Source organism: Vicia villosa, linkage group LG3, assembly GCF_029867415.1.
Source record: "Vicia villosa cultivar HV-30 ecotype Madison, WI linkage group LG3, Vvil1.0, whole genome shotgun sequence".
NCBI lineage: Eukaryota > Viridiplantae > Streptophyta > Magnoliopsida > Fabales > Fabaceae > Vicia > Vicia villosa.
The window spans coordinates 193,026,271-193,044,723 of NC_081182.1; the positions used below are offsets into that span (position 1 = coordinate 193,026,271).

The 18,453-nt window shown below is 30.7% G+C and overlaps 1 pseudogene; it reads right to left on the minus strand.

Moving 5' to 3' along the window:
* Positions 1-5,203: 5,203 nt before the first annotated feature.
* Positions 5,204-5,967, minus strand: LOC131659627 (uncharacterized; annotated as a pseudogene).
* Between the last annotated feature and the right edge of the window lie 12,486 nt (positions 5,968-18,453).

The window sequence follows — 18,453 nt, forward strand, 5'->3', positions numbered from 1 at the left end:
ATTTATGTAAATTCTTATTAAATTCAAACACTACCTTTCATTTCATATGATGTAAATTATAACTACTTCCAAAAAAAAATTATATACTTAAATTTTTAGAATCCAACTTTCATGTTCTTATTTTCTAGATTCTAAAAATTCAGACTAAGCAATTCCTTTCATAGCAATTTCTTTCATAGTCTCCCCATGCAATTCATCAGGACTAAGCAATTCCTTTCATAGCAATTTCTTTCATAGTCCCCCCATACAAGTCATCAGAACCAGCTATTCTTGAAGCATGTCTCAAAAGCTCACTCAAAGAATAGAATAATAATCCTTGTTTCATTGTTAAAATTGAATGGACACCTAAATGTTGATCTGATAATGAATGAGACCTTACCAAAGTGGATGAAAAAACCTTCATAGTGGACGATCTCCTTCTCATAGAAACAATTTTTAGGGAATTTGTTACCTTTGCTCCAAGCCTTATTAGGAATCTGACAGGTATCATAACAGGGTCTCTAGCTCTGCTGTGAAATCTAAAACTCCAAGTTCCAATTATTCTCTTCCTGTTTCTTAATACTCTGCTGCAGCTACTATGCTCAAGAATGATGGTTGGTTTCTCATGAACACGGCGACTGAAGCATGTGCTTTTGATTTTTCTAAACATTTGAATAACAAAACATGGTTTCTTAACTGCGTTAACCATTAAATTGATGCCAGAGTTTCAGGTCAAATTAATGTCAACCAGGTTTGACTAGCACGGAGAGACCAGTCTATATTAGTACAGAATTGAAGTCAACGAAAGTCTTACGAATGCGACCAAGATTTTCCTGAAACAGGGGCATATGCAAGAACATAAACGAAATGCTACACACTAAATTAATTTGAAACAGAAATTGCTAATATGCATAAATTATTTCGGACAGAAGTAACATATACGCAAGCAATCCTAATTTGAAAAAGCAGCATAAGTATGCACAAAATACCATTCGTATCAAAAGCAGCAAATATTCATGAAATTAACACGAAAGCGGAACAGTGTATACACAAGAATTGGATGCAAACGCAAATAAAAAACCTGCATGGATTCAATTCAAAAAACCGAAACAACATATATACAAAATCAAAACAGAAGAAACGCAAGGATATAGCATATAACAAACAAGGATCAGCATTGATGCAATATAAATGCATATATATGAACATGTTTATGGTGATTTTTTTGTTTAATTTCACCAATAACAACACTAGTGAGATATAGAACAAGATCTAGCTGAACTTTGATTTATATGTAATCATACCTTTCCTCCCAAGAATAAATCTACCATGTTGATGTACAAATTTATTTATGAGAGGTCTTCTTCACTCTCATCCTCTGTATCTTCATTTTCATTGTCATTTTGGGGAATGTCCTCTATATTAATTATAACTTCAATGATATCATCACTATCATCAGCTTCTGGTCTAATCAAATCATCATCATTTATCTCTTCCAAGACTTGCTCATGCTCTTTATCTATGTCATTGGATTGAGCATCACCCAAATCATATACATCTCTAACTTTATCGTGCACAACTACAAACCAATCATTTTGTGTTTTATTCTCCACATAGAATACTTTCTTAGCTTGAGAAGCAAAAATAAGTGGGTCATCACGAATTTGCAAATGAAAAATCAAGAAAATTTAAAATCCCTCTAATGTACTCCTCTTGAGTTACAGAGCTGTTTGATATCCAACTCTTATCCATTTTATAAAACAAACTGAAAATATATGACCATATAAATTACTAATTAGAAAATAATAACATCAAAACAATATGTATTAACATTCACTCTGTTTTGGTTGCAAAAAAAAACTATAATTTTCTGATAATATTAGAAAAGCTATGAAATGTTCTGTAGATGATCCTTTCATTTCCAAAAGGATATTCAATATCTGTGAAATGAACTTTATTTGGTTGGTGTTCATAACATTTTATACAAAATTAACTTGAAAAGTTGTCAAAACAATATGTACTAACTTGAAAATTTGTTTGATCAATGGCTTATTTTCAACCACAAAGTTATCACTTTACACAACACAAATCTTATAGTTCTAATATGCTTCTAGCATAGGTAAATAATCGATACAACAAAAACAACAATCATTATAGTCTAATAAAAGATATAATACCTCACAAAGGGTCAGTCTTCGTAAGCTCATATCCAAAAGAGCTTCAACATGTTTCTTAGAGAGACTGAGCTCTGCAAATGGATATTTTCATTCATATTAATAAGCTAAAAGGTAGAGACTTCCAATTCATATTGAGTGTGATGTGTATCATCAAGTATAGCATAAAAATAATTGGTGTGGATAATTAAATCCAAAATTACTCTACTTCAAAATTTATTGAAGATGTTAATTTGTTATATCCCAAATCCAAAATCTCCAAGTCTTTTAAGCCTACAATTTCTTCAGGGCATGCAGCATAATATCAAGGCAGAAAATATTTTGTAACAGGATTATGGAAGAACAATTACAGTGCATGAGCTACAACCATAAATGGGGGAAAACGTAGATCAAAGGATTCCAGACATAATAGAACCAACGGTTGCAAACAGTCAAGAGCGGATCATAGGTCAACATTAATTAATAAAGAGAGAACAGTAAGTAATATTTTCAACTAGCAGAGCTAAGTGGTATCAAGCCCAAGGCCAAATTTCAATGTCTTTATATTTCAATCCTTCCATTGCCCTTAATAGTACAACCATTCAACATAACAGACCCTCCCCCTTTTGCTTTCCATTAGTACCATACAGAAAGGCACAACTTCGTAAAATTGTTGGGCGCAAGACATGTATCACACATGCAAATGGAGCTAATTTCAATACACTCTAATGAGACAATTCAACACTCTCGCAGTTTTAAGGTGCATAACCAAAACAAACAAATTTCACAAAATTCTAGGGAGCACGATAATTTACAAACTCTCAACAAACAAACTGATTCAAGAAAAATTCTAAACATATACAAAGCAATGAAATATGTATTTATTGAGATTTCCATAAGAAATGCCTTGTTTATTGGACCTATAGAAAGCTAAGCACTTCATTTACTAGACTTATTGTAATAGAAACCTAACTACCTAAGCACTTTATTTATTGGACCCATAGATTCAAGAATGATTAGGTTATGGACTTATATAAATGAAGTAGCTGAGCACTAATTGTTGGGGAAAATAGTTAAAATGTCAAATAGCATATAAGTTATTCAAAACATTAGACCCTCCTTCCAAGATATGACAAACTATAAACAAGCACCTCAATCCTATGATAGAAAAGTCAAACAAAATGCATCAGAATCAACAAGGTTTCATGATGGATACATACTAAAGCAAACAATAGCTTCAACATTAAAGTTATTACTTGCAAGTCTTCAAATAGATCGAGATCATATTAAACACTGTTTAGGTCAAATTCATTGTGTATGATGAGATTTTTTGGCACAAATGAACATAAAAAAATTAACATATGAAAATATAATATTCATATATTCAAAACTGAAAGAAGAAGAAAAATAAATACAGAAGTAATTGATAACAACCTTGCTATTTATGAGGGAAAGTATCCCAAATACTAGGTCCTTTTCCATCTTCAAATAATGCACTTTTATACTTCAAAAAAATTCAAATTACAAAAAATTAAATACCTAATAATGCTAATTGAAAGTGATAACAACAAAATTGAAGGATGATTGTTGATACCTGAAATGCAGAAGAGGCTGAAGTAAACAGAAAGATGAAACTATGTTCTAGGGTTTGGAGTTGGGGCTTGAAACTATGTCCTCATCAGACACAAAGAGTCGATGAGGGATCGATTGGAGATTGAGGGGACTGTTGATTTCAATTGGAGAATGAGGAAGGCAATATCGAATGAGGAACGAAAGAACAATCGGAGTAGGAAGACAATGAGGTAGATCGGAGAAAGACGGTGGCGATCGAAGATGGTGATGCTCGGAGACGGTGGCGGACAAGTCGGTCGGAGACTGAGAACGAGATGAATATGGTGAGGTTAAGAGTGAAGACCAAACAGTAGATAGAGAAAATATATTTTTCTATATGAAATTATTTAATCTTATTCATAATAATTGTTTCAATAAAAAATATATATGTTTAGCCTTAGGTACTAGTGAAATAAATAAAAAATATAAATAATATGTCTTTTAAATTAGCTACAAAATTCTTTGTAGTAAAATTATGGTAGTTAATCCTACATTTATTTTAAGTGTTTGTTTAATATGACAATAGTGACATACAACTATAGGTAAAATTAGTATTTAGTGACAAATATTAAGGGCATCACTATATATGGGTGTCACAATAGGGCAATTTTTTTGTAGCGTTAAGATACGAGAATCACAACACAGAATAATTGTGTTTTATTGGTGTAGACTCCTAATAAATCGTCACACTGTAGATTTGGAGTCCTAATTCACCCATAATGGTATCAACCGAATCTCTAAGATGTTTAAAAACAAGAAATTCCGTAGACTAATTTTTGAACAATAACATCTAATAAATAATTATTTTAACTAAAGGGGTGGAGCGTGAATAACATCGTTTGGAATATCATGACTTTAGTTTGGAGATGGTCGTTTTGGTTGGTAATTTTTCTTTTTTCGGGGCGTGTTTTTTCCGCCTTTGTATATGGGATGGGGAACCATAATATTCTTGACTCTAAAACCATACTAAACCAGCAACAGCTCTCTTATAAATTTGATGAATGCCAATGATTCTTTTATAAACAGTAATTGATGTAGTCATCTCGAAATTCAACATAGCAGAATCAAACACATAAAAATGTTTAGGTATATAAATCCTCTTAATAACTACAATAAGAACAATAATTCAGTAAGTAAATCAAGTCGTAGGAAAATAAGAAAATCTTAAACATGCTCTCTAGTTAAGGATATATCTCCTTTAACAAAATTTTGGTAATTATTGCATTCAATTTTATTCCAATCTCATGGGAAAACTAATACTCCAAAAGAAAATCTAGGTAGTATCCTCCACCGTGCCTTTACTGCATAAATATACAAATCGAAAAATTAAATAGAACCAATGAAAAGGAAATAGGAATCATGAAATACAAAGAAGTTAGACATATAATGTACATTCTACCAAAATAAAACTACTTGCAATTCTATATCCAAGTTACTTACAAAATTTGAATGCAAATTTATTATGACAAATCTATGACAAATTTATTATGCAAATTTATTTTCAATGACTTCAAGTTAGGTAGGTAAGGGAAATCAATAATCCATAAATCAGGAATTAAGTCGAGAATCTAAGCAAGGAGAGTTCAGAGTAAATTAGGATTAATTTAAAGCAAGTCATGTTTAAACAAAAAATAATTAAAAAATCACAGCACTTCTAAAAAATTTTAAATATTTTATAAACTAAATTAAAGTATCTCAAGAGTCTTTGAAGAAACCGTCAATGATTCGGTAAGAGCAAGTTGGGTTAGCCAATTGAGTAGAATCAAAGGATTTTGTTTGTCAAAAACTCCTATATGCACATCAATATGTACATGTTTGATAGAAGAGAGACTGTTATTGCTCTAGTTGAGTTTCTGAACATGATTGCCGGTAAAATCAAAGCGACAAAGATTGGGGTAGATAACTCAAATTTGAAAGAATCATAGGATTTTATTATTAGATTAACAAGAGTGGCCCTTGATATGGAGAGGTTATCTTCATCATCAACATTACAATAATCAATAATCAAAGTAATCAAACAGTTAAATGTCGAAAAGGGGTCAACATAGCCTTTATCACCATTGCTGCGAAAGGCAAAGTACCGTAAACATAGGTTAGTTACAGCTGGAAAATTAAGAGAATTTTGAAATTCTCTCAAACCACCCATACTAGAAGTAATTGTAAGAGATGTTAAAGTATGAGAAGAAAGGTAGAAAAGTGGAGGGCATTTACGACAACAACCCATCGTTGTCTCTAATATCTTGACATTGTGGGAAAATGCATATCTTATAACCCTTTTGAGCAAGCCATGGTTTGTAACCGTATGACCCTTACTATAAAATTTGAGAGCGTGCAGAGCTGCTTTGTCATAGCGAAGAGACAAAACTCGAGACACAAGTTTATTGAAACTCGTGAGAGAATTGAAGTAAACTCAATCCAGGGAAAAAACGGGAAGAAACTTCCAGAGATTCTTCCATCTTGTAGAGAGGATGCAAGTTTGAACAGTCTGTTTGGTGTTCAAAGAGGACAATATGTGAATTAAAACACAATCAGGTAAATCACTGAGTCTGTCTCGGTTTTCTTCTACTTTGTAATTTCGTCTCCTTGTTTTCATTCTCTCGGAATTTTCTAACTGTGCAAATTCCTACTTGGGTTTACCGCTAGAATAGGATTCGTTTAAAGATGATTCTCAATCCAACTCTGGTGCTGTTAGCTGGAGATTTCGATTGAAGAAAATGTTTCTTGAAGAGTTAGAGTTCGGAGAAAAAATGGCTTCCGATGGCCGTTCCCGAGAATAAGTGGATTTTAAATGGTCATGTCCGAGGATGTTATTTATAATGAAGATGATTGAAATCGAAGCTGAATCGAGATAAATTGTCTTTGAGACTTAAGTGTTTTTCGAAATACAAGAGTACTGAAGCTTAGCGTATTTCCTTGCATTCTTACTAAAGATCACGTTGCCACGTATCGAAAAAGAATTCAGGCGGGAAGATTTGAATTTTGAAATACTCTGTATAACTGAACAAGGACAGATGGCGCCCCAGGAATTTGAAACGTATGCATGTGAGCAACGTGGTATTTCGTTAGTGTAGGACCGTTTGGATCGAGTTAGTATAAATCAGGGTCTTAGTATCAGGATCCAATGTGTTCATTTTGTACAAATCACTCACAAATCACTCAAGTATCAAGTGTTAAGAGAAAGAGTTCGCTGAGAAATAAACGTATGAAACCACATATTTAATAGGTTTGTATTTCTACTTATAGAATCAAAGTATCTTTAAATTTCCTTTACTTTTTCGCCTAGTCTTTCTTGTAGTTTAAGTTTCCTTATGTTCTTCGATTAATCTTTACATTTATGCACTTTACATTATTTGCACTTTACATTTCTGTACTTTACGTTTCTGAAATTATATTCCTTTATCTTTTCGTCAAAATCTTTTTCTTGCATTTAAAACCAGTTTATGTTTCAGTTGTATACATTATTTGTTAGTTTATTTCGCAAGTTACTTACATGTTCATACTATAACCGAGTTTCGAAGCAAAAGACCAACAAACATGAACCAAATTATCTCAAAAGACAACTATTCGACTATGTCTTAGGATCAATCTAGTCGATCTTGCGAGTAACCAATGTATATATTTATAGTTTGGAGGACTAGCGGTTGTTTATCGGAAATCACCGTAAACAGGTGCAGTGTTGACACCTGAGATAACTTTTGAAGGAGAATCTGCCTCAGAAGGGGATTCTTCCTCTGTAAATGACTTAGAGTCTAAAGGTAATTCTGAAACTGAAGGAGATTTTGAAGGTGAGTCTGACTCTGAAGGTGAATCTAATTCTTATACAAATTATGATGATGATTTAAACTCTGGTGGTAATCAAACCTACGACGGTTGTCATACCTCTGAAGTTGGAACTTCTGAAGGTAGTCCTTCATTTGATAGCGTTCCATGTTCTGAAGTAGATTCTGAACAAGTTCAGAGGGCACAAAAATATGACAGATACCAAGAAAATTTGAAGTGTTTGACATGTTTCAAGATACTGAAATAAACTCTCAAGGAGAAGCCATTTAGTGTACCATGTGTTATCCTAAAAATTCTTAAGATACGAAAGGACACGTGCTCCCAACTGATAGGCTTAAGAATTAAGAAAAGGTTTTTACGAGAGAGAGTTTATGTGGCAAAAAATGCATAGGAGAGTCGAAGTAAATATGTGTCGAAAGGTGATACCAGTCGAATCAACCATAAGTCGTCGACCACAGAGGTTTTCCACACTTAGGAAAATTATTATATTTCGCCCTAAGCAAATGTAGGCGTGATTTATTTGAAAGGATTTTAAAGTATGTTGTTTCACATAATGTCAAACATTTACAAATTCTTGGGAATTATGATTTTAATCTCTTTAAGTCTTTTTTAGCTTCATGTCACACTTTAACATCTCTTTCTCTTTTTATTATTCCGCCCGATCATAAAATATTATTTCCAAATTCCCTCAAATTGAAAGCATTAACAAATTTGGATATAAGTAAGGTAATTTTTCCAGGTGGAGTTGAGCCTTTTTCCGCGTATCCCAAATTGAGTACTTTGACTATACATTCATATATTAACCACGACATAATCAAATTATCTACTACAATTCTTTCTATTATTTCTTTGAGGGGCTTTCCTTTTCAAATACTACCTGGAAGCAATCTTAGTTATGTTAAACATATATTCATTGATGCTTACATCAATTCGCAAGGGAATTTTCTAAGGCCTCTTTCAGATCTACTCAGCTGGTTTCTAGAGCTTACTAATATCAAATCATTGACGGTTTCTTCGAACTCTCTATAGGTAAATCTTAATATTTTGTTTAATTTTTGTATTTTTCTTACACTATTTGCATGCTTGCTTTTTATGTCAATTTATTTCAAAATTATCTTTAAAAAACTTATGGCTCGATTAAACTCATGATTTATTGTTGTCCTTTATTGGTTAGGTTCTCTCCTTAGTTCTTGATGTTGCGAAGTTTGAGTTCCCTTCCTTATGTAAGATAGTATTTCTAAAATTTTATTTTTCCATGTTTGACTAAATTATTGTTGATGCATTTTATTTTTCTACTATCACATAATTTGCATAATCATTCTGTGTTTAATTGAGTGTTTGATCCTTATAATTTTTCTACAACCTCATACAACAGGGTAGCCGGTTGGGTTCTCCTCTACAAGATTAAAAACTTGATTAACTGTGATTTGGAGGTTATTATTTACCACATATATTGTGAAGAGAAAAAGTTGGCAAGTTTGTAAATTTAACAATGAGATTCGGTACAAAAATTCAATTTCATGAAGAGTACACTCAAAAGTTAGCATATATATTCTTAGCCTCGTCTTGTTGGTATAAGTCATAATAGAGTTATTAATTTATATAATTTCTTTTTCTTTTCGACTTTAATCTAGTTGTAGAAAAAAAAAAGATGTGAATGTTGGGAATTTTCTTAATTAATCAAGATTTTATGAACCCATACTCAATTCATGATAAAATAGAAAGCGGAAGCGTACCTTTAAAATCCATGAATTTTTTAATGAGAAGAAGATTATCTTGATAGGAAAATGACCTTTCAATTGTAGATTCCTTAATTGCTTAGTTTCTCTTTCAATTGGATAAAGAGAATAAGTATTTTAGGATATTTTTCTAGTGTCTACAATTGGGGACCATAACCTCTTATTTATAAGAATCACATGTTCTTTCATGAAGAGTCATGTTTATTCAAGTTTAGAATCTTATGCTCTTCCATAAAGTGTCATGATTATTCAAGGTTTCTTATTCCAATTTTACCCATCACAAAAAATAGAAATAAGACTTTTGGTATCTACACAGTATTTTTCATGACAATTACATCCTTAGCCATAAACTTTACATTAAATAGATCACTTTAATTTGGCTACTTAAATAATGGTCCTAACACATTAATTTATTACATGTATGACCCCAAAAATTCTAACAATCTCCCACTGATCATATATGTATCCTTATAAATGTGTTAAACTTTATGAGCTTAAAATTTCCATTATAAACATTAGACATATACTCATCTCGTCCATTAATTACATCAATATATAGGACCAAAGCAGTTTTCATTATATGAGTCATAATTAAACCCACCAATGATCACAAATATAAACAAAACTAAATGACATAGATTAATCAAGAAATTTGAAGCATGAAAATCACATGAAGGTGATCAATATATGTCAATTTTCAACTCGTCCTCCTTTAATGAATTTAATATTATCATACAAAGTGCAATGAACTTAATAACCAAATTTTATTTTTAATCAGAACGTAATAAAATATATGAGTATGCATATATACTATCAAAACATAGAACATAAATAACAACAATGACTAACTCCCACTAAACCAAAGAATCATCTAATTCTATAACACCCATGTGAGCAGCTTGCTCATGAAAGACCTTGGGTGGAAGCCCGTTTGTCAAAGGATCCGCTATCATGGAATTTGTCCTTAAATGTTCTATAAAAATTTGTCCACTTTGTACTCTCTTCTTTTGCCAATTATAGTTTATCTTAAATTGACCAAATTCTGCAGGAAGAGATATTAACACTAAATTGTGCGTCAAATTTGTTGAAAGCAATATTCGACATTTCCATAATATACTTTCTCATGTTTCTTTTGCCTTTATACTTTATAGAAATCAAGCTTTGAAAAAGTGTGCTTGTTATCACTTTATCGCTTTTAGCAAAGCGCTTTTCAATTTTAGCAAGGAAATCTTTAGCATTTTTTATTTCTTTATATATAGGATCCTTGACGGCCTCTGGAACGCCGCACTTTATGATCATAAAACTCATTCAATTAGAGCGATCCCACTTCTCATAATTTTCTTTTCATTAAAAGTATTGAAGTCTATAGGAGAAAGGGATGAGTTATCATTAAAGCAAGGTCAAGATCCATGCAGCCAAAAAACAATTAAATTATTTTTCTTCCTGTCCTTAAGCTTGGCACCATTAAAAACTAGAACTGACAATTAAAAAAATCATAAATAAAATCAAATATTATATGTTCAAATAATGTCATAACCTATTCTAATATATCTAGTGCACCATCAATATCAAGTCTTTGGACAATAATATTAGTTGCTAGTGATACTCTTGATATAACAATCCAACATTGATAATAAAACATGTCAAATAATAAACTCCTCTTTGGATTGATTTATCATTCACATGTGAAGCCTTAAAATTATCACGTGTTTATCATTACATGTGTGTGTATACAATCATGTCAAATATCAATTTTCCTTTGGGCCAACTAATACTCACATAGAAACATATGCACACTAACATTCAACATTTCTCATGTTCAAATCCATAAAAGAAGGGTCACTTGGGTGATTTCTAGTCTCAATAGAAGCATTTAAAATGTCAAATAACTTTAATTTAAAATTATGACAAATTGAATCGAATTAATTTCTAAAACTGAGATATATTTATACCTTATATAAATTTTCATTAATATTCTTTAGACCATTGACATTATGCAAGTGTGAACTTGTATAAGTCTCTGAACATTACAGACTGTTAATTTTGTTTGTTACGTTAATTAGAAACAAGCAAATGGGTTTCAACTTTACAAACCGTTACTTCAATAAAAACCAATTGAAAACAACCTTTATTTCACGTGACCAGTCGCATCCTTCTATTTTCAATAATTGATCAAAAATTGAACAAATACAATAGAAGTGGGACAATTTAGGATCAAATGAAACTTAGCAGTAAAGAAAACAGTTCCTTAAATTTAACGTAACTCAGAGCAATTCAATCTAATATCCATATTCATGAAATTGCTTAATAAATTTTATTCAATAATCCAAAGATTTAACACTAATATCAATAATTATCAATAATTATCAAAATTCGCACATGAATCAAGTATGAGTGGCTCTTATACCACTTGTTGGTAATTTTCTTAATTAATCAAGACTTTATGAACTCATACTAAATTCATGATGAAATAGAAAACGGAAGCGTACGTTTAAAATCCATGAATTTTTAATGGGAAGAAGATGATCTTCATAAGAAAATGACCTTCCAATTGTAGATTCCTTAATTCCTTAGTTTCTCTTTCAATGGGATAAAGAGAATAAATATTCTATGATATTATTTTAGTGTCACAATTGCGGACCATAACCTCTTATTTATAAGAATTACATGCCTTTCATGAAGAGTCATGTTTATTCAAGTTTAGAATCTTATGCCCTTCCATGAAGGGTCATGATTATTCAAGGTTTCTTATTCCAATTTTACCCATCATAAAAAATAGAAATAAGAATTTTGGTATCTACACAATATTTTTCATGACAGCTGCATCCTTAGCCACAAATTTTACATTAAATAGGTCACTTTAATTTGGCTAATTAAATAATGGTCCTAACACATTAATTTATTACATTGATGGCCTAAAAAATTCTAACTGTGAATATTTTTACTCTCATATAACAAAAATTTCATTCAAAAAACAAAACTTTATTTCACTCAATAAAAGAACTTTATTTCTTATTTTATAACTATTTTACTCTTAAAAAAAAATTAAGTTAAACCTTACAAGACGTAGAATAAGTTTTTCTTATTCTATTTTTTTTACAGTAACTTTTTCTAATTATAATTATTAAATATTAAAATTAATTGTTTTTCATTCACTCCCATGAAACTCGTTCCTTCACGCCCTAGAAACTCAGTCCTTGACGAGAAACGGTTGTCCAGCTCTCTCTCTCTCGCCCACAAGAAACCCTATCTTTGCTCTCACCAAAGTTAATTACTCAATCAGTTCATTACCACCGTCACTATAAGAACAGTGAAAGCATGAATTTCAAAATACATTAATTTCACAATTGGATATTCAATCTAATTTCTCACAATCACTTTTTATTTACTAGATACATCAATTATAATGATGATTCAATGGCTGTATACATTTGCAGAGGCTTGAATCGCTGGATGTGAGTATTGAGAACTCAGTTCACTGGTATATTTTCAACCTTGTTATCCCTCTTTGATATGATATATAACTTGTTTGTATCTTTGAATGTTTCTGTACATCCTTGCTATCAAATTCAAATAACCAAAATAAGTTTATTGTATTTTTGTTAAAGGATAAGATCGTTTACTTATGTTTTCTACCAACCTCTCTATTAAATTTTTAATTCCATAGTTTAATATTGTGATAGATGTAATATCACTTTTGTTTTCTAGATGTTCCTTCAAACTAGTGAGTGACAAAATATCTATAATGTGATATTACAATGTCAGTGCAAATAGATTTGGATATGTTGGAATTATAATGAATTGCTTATTAAAAAAAAAAGTGATTTTATTTTTTATTTATGATTTTCTATATTATATATTCTATGACATTCTCCTTCTAGTTTCATCTTTTGAATATTATAATACTCACATTGTGTTTATAGTTAATTAGATTAAAATAAGTTATTTCACTTTTGAGTTGAATTTTAGTTAATAAGCTGAGTTTTAGTTATTTAAGGTTTTGTGGACAACTTATTGCGGTGTTTATTATTTAGTGACTAATGGGTAAATTGTGATTTTATTTCTCTGTTGTTAAAGTTTTATTTGATTGTTTTGTAACAAGTAAATAATATGTAGAAAATTTATTGCAATTCTTGTAACTCTTGTTATTGTTGGGCATTGAGAATATGTTGAGTTTTTATGAGGAGTTGAGAGTACTATTTTCTTATAGAAATTATAGTTGATTAAATAGCCGCACTGAAATGATTAACATATTTAAAAAATTTAAGAACTTTAACTTAAAGCTCCAAGATGTTCTGACAACATTAATTTAATTGTGTTTCTCATTATAGCAATTAATGAAGAGAATATGGGAAGTATAATAAGTAATAATTGAAAATAGAATGATAATTTATAGGCCAACAGTTTATTTAAGTTGGGGGATAACCTATAAAATTGATAACATAGCCCATGCTGATGAAAGCATTGCCCATCCTAATGAAAATAAAATCAGTTTATATGATTTTTTTTTTATTGGGATGGGATATGCTTTCGCCTTCCTAGGTTATGTTGTCAATCTATGAGTTTTAGCCCAATTTGAATGGATTGTTGGTACATAAATGATCTTTCTTTTTTTTCATTTGTTACATATTAAAATACTCATATCCTCTTCATTGTTATCTTAATAATAACTAAAATTACACTTTACATTAATGTTGTCAAAGAATATTTGGCAGCTCTAAAGTGAAGGTTATTATGATTGTTTTAAATATATTAGTCGTTTTGATGTTGCCATTGGATAAACTATTTTTTCATCCATAAGTATAATGAGAGTATAATTAAGTAATAAAATAAATTTTAATAGAAAATTTAAAGAGTGGTTACTATGAGTTTTATGTTATTGATGTTTTATGTTTAATTTAATTACAAAGACAATTAAATAATGTAATTGTTTACATACAAAATTGAGGGAATGCCAGTGATCCATGACATATCTGTGAAATACTTTACATGATTACAAATGGTGTTGTTGAAATATTTCTCTCACATATTCTTGAAATTAATAAGTTACGGTAGTTCTTAAATTTTTGCTGCTATTATGTCCTTTATGTACTCAACCAGTGGTTTTGGTATGAGACATGAAGATCATTTCTCTTCTTATTTATTAATTCTCTTTGCTGAATTCTATCTAGTTTTATTTCTAAAAGTTTGTGTAGGGGTTGAATCCATGACCTTGTTATTGTCAAAAGTATCATATGGACATGCCATTTTATCAAAAATATAGGGGATGAGGCGAGTGGAGGTAATGATGAGGCTATAGAGAAAAAATTGACAAGAAGAGGAAGGAAGTGGAGATGAATGTGAAGAAGAATCCGATGAAAAATGGTGAAGAAGAGAGCATGATGACTACATTGCTTCCATAACTTGACCAGTGTCAATGTGAATCTCTATTTACTTTGTTTCATTGTTTCCTAGTTTAATCTTATTAGGTTTTTAATAATTTATGTGTGTTTTATGTATTTTACTTATAATGCCATAAACAAAAGGAAATTGGAGATATTTATCAATTTGTATTTAGTAAATGAGCATGCCGAAGTTTTCAATAATATGAGTATTTGTCAGGAGATCATTGTTGTTGAATATATGTGTGTTTTCTATAATTTTTTATGTTTTTAATAACACGAAAGACACTGTGATACCCATGTCAGTGATTCCGTATAACACGAAAGGAATGTTTAAGTATTTTATGAGTGATTTCGGTATTGATTTATGTTGATAATCTTCATATGGATTCTTCTTGAGTGTCTCCTCCTCTGGCATTTATTTAACCTTCCATCTCGTCAAGTGGCGTGAGGTAATTTGTTATGTGATCCAACAATCAATCTTGCCTAGTATGGAGATTTATTGCTTTGATAGGGCAGATTCTTGCTTATACCCCTGGCTCTATAACGTTTCCTAGGGTAACACTCCATGACTTCTTAATGGTGACGTCATTTATATCACCAATAGTTATATATAAATGACGACATTAACTTTAGCCATAATATGATTTCAGATTTTTTCTTCCATCTATATCCCCATAGGAACATCGCCGAAACTTGAAAGTTGATACAGTGGAAATTTGATTTCAGATGTGTGATACTGATTTTCCTTGCAGGAACTAAGAAATAAGAAATCAACCGACTATAGAACTATGTAACAATATTTTTTGGCGGCTTAGATTATTTTTTTTTAATAGGCAATTGGATTAAAAAAAGGAACATAAGGGGCGGCTTAGAGTATTATATCTATCTAGCATTGAACTGTTGACCTCAATTCAGACTATAGTCTAAGGATCTTGGCCGTGTGATAATTGTTTATACATAATAGCCAAGTATTTTTAAGGTATAAGGTTGTTTGGTGGAGTAGAAATTGTAGTAATATTGCGACTAAAGTCCCACGTCTTGCAAAAAGCCTATAAAAAACCTATCACCACAAAGGAACAACCAAACTATAGTATTCAAAATTATAATGTTGATACATTACACATATCACATAGTTATCTATTATACGAGACTTTCTTTTTCTTATTGCTTAGCTAACGTTGGTATTGACACTTATGAAACGTCTCTCATACATTCCTTCATATGTATAAGCTATAAAAATTTTAAAGTAGTTTTCTATAAGATTATAAGAATTGACGTTCTATTACATTTATGTAGTTAGTTTTTTGAGTTCATGTAATATCTAATAATACGAGTTTGTAAGCGCATCATTAATAATATGTTTCGCGAAATTATTATCTAATTTTATGGTGCGTCATTTGTTTATTCGTGTTGAGTTTAATTGAGTGTTCGTTACTTTCGTGAATCAATTATGTTTTGCTCCTTGTTGTGCATAGAGGGTTGAAAAACATAGTTCATGTATCCTGTATTTATATTTGGAAACAAAATCATCTAACTATAAGTTCAGCAAGCATGCTAAGAGGCTTGTTCCTTATACACTTTGATTTATTTTCTAGAATCCTGAAATGGAGTTCTATAACTAGAAGATAGCCAAATTGATTTATGTAAGCCTATCTTTTGTTCATGTCTTTTTCATCGTTTTTGGGATTAAGATCATCAAATCTTGCTCAGACGATAATGTTTCTGCATCATAAATTAACTCAACATCTTATGACAAGCACTCTTGTTCAAACATTTCTAGAAATAATCCATACGTTCATATATCCCGTTGCATTATTTGCAATAGTTTGAATCCAGATGAACATTAAAGATGTGTACATCCACCCATCTATTATTTTTTCTATCTAACACTTACTTTAATTACACTATTCTACCAGATTCCTAATAAATCATGAAACTGTTTGTGCTCTACATAGAATTCTAGTGACTGTTGAGAGTATAAGTCAAACTATTAGCTCAGAAGGATATTGTGTTTCTAAACTATCAATCTCAAACTATTAAGTCATTCCTATTACACTATGCCAAATTTATCTTTTAGCAGCACCTCTACGAAAGCGCTTTTAGGAAAAAGTGCTGCTTTAAGTTTCGCTAAAAACAAAATTAAAAAACACGGAAAAAAAGTGCTCTTATAGGGGGGTTACGAAAGCGCTTTCAAAAAGCGCTGCTTTAGGGGAGGATATGAAAGCGCTTTTCAAAAGAGCTCTTATAGGGGGGTTATGAAAGCACTTTTAAAAGAACTGCTATAGGTGTAAGGCTACGAAAGCGCTTTTACCCTAAAAAACTCTGGTAAAGGCCTAGGTACGAAGTCGCTTTTCAGAAGCGTTGTCATAGATTTTTCTATCTTTTGGAGACGATGCAAGTTTGAACGGCTTATTCGGGGTTCAAACTGGACAATATGTGAATTAAAACACAGTAAATCACTGTCGTGGCTTTCGAAGGCATTGTTATTTCGTTTATAGAATAACTTAAATAGGATAAACCATAAAAATTGACAAACTGTTTGGGCAACATCGTGTCACACTATTAGGTAATGGAGGAATCTAAGAGAGCATGTGGAGGATTATATTTTTCTAGTCAACTTTGCTAAAGAGATAAGGGTGAAAGTGAGATATTATCATATGAGTTTAAGCTTGTATGATAAGGTCACCAACAAACAAAGTGCGACACACCAACAAAGATGGACACCTTCGAGCTATTAATTTTTAATTTACCATCTTTTTTTGGAGTTTAACCTACTTGTATAAAAAAAATGTGAATATTCTGGACTTTTATTCAACAAAAATACCACTAAAAAAACAAAACTTTATTTTACTCAATAAAAAAACGTTATTTCATATTATATAAACTTTTTTTTTAATAAGCAATGGAACTAAAGGGAGCAAAAGGGATGCTCCACCCCAAAAATAAAGAGATTACAGGGCAAAACACAAAAGAGGTTGGATATTCCAACCATAACAGTTACACAGCGGCGCTTTTCTTATAAAAAGAACCTAACCAATTCCACGAGATGATAACAATCTCCGACATGCAGTCTATAAAACTGAAGGATTCATCTTTAAAGATAATAGCGTTACGCTTAATCCATAATATCTAAATCGTAGCAAGCCAAGCGATCGACAAGATAACTCTCATAGAAGGACAATTATATAAACTTGTTTACTCTTTAAAAAAAATTAAGTTAAACATTACAAGACGTAGAAAAAGTTATTCTTATTATTATTATTCTATACAGTAATTTTTTCCCATTATTACTAAATATTAATAGTATTAATTGGTGTTCCTCTCCATTGAAATCCTTCCATAAGTTATGATTTATATTCTTAGTATGATAAGTTATGATATATATTCTTAGTAAGATTTTATTGGGAATAGTCATAATAGAGTTATTAATTTCTAATTTTCCTTTTTTATTTATTCGGAGTTTAACCTACTTGTATATAAAAAAAATTGGACTTTAACCTACTTGTATATAAAAAAAAAAAAAGGTGTTAATAATTTTTACTATCACATAACAAAAATTTCATTCAAAAACCAAAACTTAATTTTACTCAATAAAAAAACTTTATTTATCACTCTTTAAAAAAAAAGTAAGTTAAACATTACAAAACGTAGATAAAAGTTCTCTTATTTTTTAAATATTTTATATTAAGTGTAGTTCTTTCAAAGTTAATTACAACTCGCTCTTGCCCTAGCTTCTCTCTCTATCAAAGTTAATTACAATCAGTTGAATATGACCATCACTATAAGAAAAGTGAAACTTTGATTGCA